Genomic DNA, 5,000 nt, shown 5'->3' with positions numbered 1-5,000 from the left:
CTTCGTGCCCCCCCCCCACGCAGGGAGGGTTCCAAGAGGGAGGAGGGAGGGAGGGAGTCCCGGGGCCGTGAGAGAGAGAGAGCCTCATTAGCTGCTAGGTTCACCTCATTAGCTGCTAGCTAACGCGTCAGACCTTTTACATTCTTTAGAGGATTGAAACCTCAGGGCCTTTAACCCCCGTTCACCGTTTACACTCAACGATCCTTCCGAACAAAACCCTTACACATCTGTCCGTCCAACTGACCCCCGAGATACCTAACACGCAGATTAACACGTCAGCGGTGATCGGCGTGTCATAGAGGAGTCACAAAGACGGGCAAAATAGAGTGGTTGAATAAAAAATACTCACTCAATTGGCCGTGATTTAACGTAGCACACAATGATGCAAAGCCCATGCAAAGTCCAGTGGCCCAAGCAAACAAATAAGATAGATCTGGCTCGGCGTTCCTCATCTCCACATCGTCACCCAGCACGCCGACGCCCAATAACAATTCCCCCGCAAATTGTGCACCTCGAGCGGCAGTACTTTAAACGGCGCCGTCTTCGGCGTGGACGGCATGAACCAAGTCGGCAAGCATCGTCACCCAGCACACAGACGTCCACTAACAATTCCTCCCCCCTGCAAATTGCGCGCCGCGAACGGCAGTACTTTCAAGTATGCCGCCTTCGGCGGGGACATCGTGAACCAAATCGGCAGGCAGGCGTCGTCAGCCGGTCGACCGACCCCCAGTTGCATTGCCCCAACGGCCATTGTGCACTTCGAACAGAACAGTGCTTTTAAAATATTCCGCCTGCCGCGTGTACATCATGAAACAAATGGAAAGGACGAACCGGGCGTGCAACCGATGCACGGAGAGTGACAGGTCGTCAAGCAAGTCCGTGGCAATCCGTCGGCCGACTCGGCCGCGGCCAGCAGAGGCGTTTTGGCCCGGGCGCGCCGAACTTTGCGCGCCCTCGGTATGCGTAACACTAGCACATGCCTTCAAAACTCACTACAAAATAACCCCAAAGTATGCCGCCTTCCCCGTGGGCCTTGTTACCAATATCTTGCCCTGCTTCCTGATGCCCTTATGGGGTCGGCTCTGTTCTTGCAGAACCCTCAGGTGGTGCAGAGTCTGGGCCATTTTATCAATATCTTGCCCTGATTCCTGATGCCCTTATGGGGTCGGCTCTGTTCTTGCAGAACCCTGAGGTGGTGCAGAGTCTGCGCCTTGTTATCAATATCTTGCCCTGCTTCCTGAAACCCTTATGGGGTTGGTTCTGTTACAAAACCCTCAGGTGGTGCAGAGTCTGGGCCACTTTATAAATAACTCTGCCTGCATTAGGGTCAGGGTTAGGGTTAGGGTTAGGGTTAGGGTTAGGGTTAGGGTTAGGGTTAGGGTTAGGGTTAGGGTTAGGGTTAGGGTTAGGGTTAGGGTTAGGGTTAGGGTTAGGGTTAGGGTTAGGGTTAGGGGTAGGGGTAGGGGTAGGGGTAGCGGTAGGGGTAGGGGTAGGGGTAGGGGTAGTTTGAACTACTGCCGCTCCAGGCGCGCACTGTGCGTGGGTAATTTTCAGTGGGCGTCGGTGTGCTGGGTGACGATGCCGCCCAGACTCTGCACCACCTGAGGGATCTGCAAGAACAGAGCCGAACCCGCAAGGGTATCGGGAAGCAGGGCAAGATATTGATAACAAGGCCCAGACTCTGCACCACCCGAGGGTTCTGCAAGAACAGAGCCGACCCCATAAGGGTATCAGGAAGCAGGGTGAGATAGTGACACCATTTGTAAAACCGGCAAATCCCACCCAGGAAACATTGCAAAAATTGGCCTCTAATGCTGGAACGTGGGTAAAGCCAAACAAACACGACACGTTTTAAAAGAACGTTACTAAAACAGCCTGGGATATGCCCATGACAAAGGATAGGCCGAACCTCACCAGAAAAAAAGAGAGGGAGACCACGGCAGAGCTGAGGGATAAACATGAGATGGTGATAAAACCAGCAGACGAGGGGAGCAGTAGGGTTACAAATTAATGTCAATATGGGGCCTGCTCCCACTGGGTAATAGACAAAAACATAGAACAGGGTGACAGGAGAGACTGGATAGCACAGAGGATAACCCGTGAGCGAAATAATGGGGTGTATGCAGTTCAATGTAAGGAGTGTACCTTACGGTACATAGGGGAAACAGGTAAAACAGCCTCAGCGGTGATCGACGTGTCAAAGAGGAGTCACAAAGACGGGCAAAATAAAGTGGTTGATTATAGACAATAGACAATAGACAATAGGTGCAGGAGTCGGCCATTCAGCCCTTCGAGCCAGCACCGCCATTCAATGCGATCATGGCTGATCACTCTCAATCAGTACCCCGTTCCTGCCTTCTCCCCATACCCCCTCACTCCGTTATCCTTAAGAGCTCTATCCAGCTCTCTCTTGAAAGCATCCAACGAACTGGCCTCCACTGCCTTCTGAGGCAGAGAATTCCACACCTTCACCACTCTCTGACTGAAAAGGTTCTTCCTCATCTCCGTTCTAAATGGCCTACCCCTTATTCTTAAACGGTGGCCCCTTGTTCTGGACTCCCCCAACATTGGGAACATGTTTCCTGCCTCTAATGTGTCCAATCCCCTAATTATCGTATATGTTTCAATAAGATCCCCCCTCATTCTTCTAAATACCAGTGTATACAAGCCCAATCGCTCCAGCCTTTCAACATACGACCGTCCCGCCATTCCGGGAATTAACCTAGTGAACCTACGCTGCACGCCCTCCATAGCAAGAATATCCTTCCTCAAATTTGGAGACCAAAACTGCACACAGTACTCCAGGTGCGGTCTCACCAGGGCCCGCTACAACTGTAGAAGGACCTCTTTGCTCCTATACTCAACTCCTCTGGTTACGAAGGCCAACATTCCATTGGCTTTCTTCACTGCCTGCTGTACCTGCATGCTTCCTTTCATTGACTGATGCACTAGGACATCCAGATCTCGTTGAACTCCCCCTCCTCCTAACTTGACACCATTCAGACAATAATCTGCCTTTCTACTCTTACTTCCAAAGTGAATAACCTCGCACTTATCTACATTAAACTGCATCTGCCATGTATCCGCCCACTCACACAACCTGTCCAAGTCATCCTGCAGCCTTATTGCATCTTCCTCACAATTCACACTACCCTCCAGCTTAGTATCATCTGCAAATTTGCTAATGGTACTTTTAATCCCTCCGTCTAAGTCATTAATGCATATCGTAAATAGCTGGGGTCCCAGCACCGAACCTTGCGGTACCCCACTGGTCACTGCCTGCCATTCCGAGAGGGACCCATTTATACCCACTCTTTGCTTTCCGTCTGTCAACCAATTTTCTATCCATGTCAGTACCCTACCCCCAATACCACGTGCCCTAATTTTGCCCACTAATCTCCTATGTGGGAGCTTGTCGAAGGCTTTCTGAAAGTCGAGGTACACCACGTCCACTGACTCTCCCCTGTCAATTTTCCTAGTTACATCCTCAAAACATTCCAGTAGATTTGTCAAGCATGATTTCCCCTTCGTAAATCCATGCTGACTCGCAATGATCCTGTTACTGCTATCCAAATGCTCAGCAATTTCGTCTTTTCTAATTGACTCCAGCATCTTCCCCACCACTGATGTCAGACTAACTGGTCTATAATTACCCGTTTTCTCTCTCCCTCCCTTCTTAAAAAGTGGGATAACATTTGCTATCCTCCAATCCACAGGAACTGATCCTGAATCTATATAGAACATTGAAAAATGATCTCCAATGCTTCCACTATTTCTAGAGCCACCTCCTTAGGTACCCTGGGATGCAGACCATCAGGCCCTGGGGATTTATCAGCCTTCAGTCCCATCAGTCTACCCAAAACCATTTCCTGCCTAATGTGGATTTCCTTCAGTTCCTCCATCACCCTAGGTTCTCCGGCCCCTAGAACATTTGGGAGATTGTGTGTATCTTCCTCAGTGAAGACAGACCCAAAGTAACGGTTTAACTCGTCTGCCATTTCTTTGTTCCCCATAATAAATTCCCCCGTTTCTGTCTTCAAGGGACCCACATTTGCCTTGACTATTTTTTTCCTCTTCACGTACCTAAAAAAACTTTTGCTATCCTCCTTTATATTATTGGCTAGTTTACCCTCGCACCTCATCTTTTCTCCCCGCATTGCCTCTTTAGTTAACTTTTGTTGCTCTTTAAAAGAGTCCCAATCCTCTGTCTTCCCACTCTTCTTTGCTATGTTATACCTCCTCTCCTTAATTTTTATGCTGTCCCTGACTTCCCTTGTCAGCCACAGGTGTCTCTTACTCCCCTTAGAGTCTTTCCACCTCTTTGGAATAAATTGATCCTGCAACCTCTGCATTATTCCCTGGAATACCTGCCATTGCTGTTCTACCGTCTTCCCTGCTAGGGCCTCCTTCCAGTCAATTTTGGCCAGCTCCCGCCTCATGCCTCTGTAATCCCCTTTGCTATACTGTAATACAGACACTTCCGATTTTCCCTTCTACCTTTCCATTTGCAGAGTAAAACTTATCGTGTTGTGATCACTGCCTCCTAACGGCTCTTTTACCTCTAGTCCCCTTATCAGATCAGGATCATTAAAAACACTCACTCTATTGGCCGTGATTTAACCTAGCACACAGTGTTGCAAAGCCCACGCAAAGTCCAGTGGGCCAAGCAAACAAATAAGATAGATCTGGCTCGGCGTTCCACATCTCCACATCGTCACCCAGCACGCCGACGCCCATTAACAATTCCCCCGCAAATTGTGCACCTCGAGCGGCAGTACTTTAAACGGCGCCGTCTTCGGCGTGGACGGCATGAACCAAGTCGGCAAGCATCGTCACCTAGCACACAGACGTGCACTAACAATTCCTCCCCCCGCAAATTGCGCGCCGCGAACGGCGGTACTTTCAAGTATGCCGCCTTCGGCGGGGACATCGTGAACCAAATCGGCAGGCAGGCGTCGTCAGCCGGTCGACCGACCCCCAGCTGCATTTCCCCAACGGAC

This window comes from Rhinoraja longicauda, unplaced genomic scaffold (assembly GCF_053455715.1).
Source record: "Rhinoraja longicauda isolate Sanriku21f unplaced genomic scaffold, sRhiLon1.1 Scf000166, whole genome shotgun sequence".
Taxonomy (NCBI): Eukaryota; Metazoa; Chordata; class Chondrichthyes; order Rajiformes; family Arhynchobatidae; genus Rhinoraja; species Rhinoraja longicauda.
The sequence above is the reverse complement of the archived record's forward strand: the minus strand, read 5'-3'. Positions refer to the sequence as shown.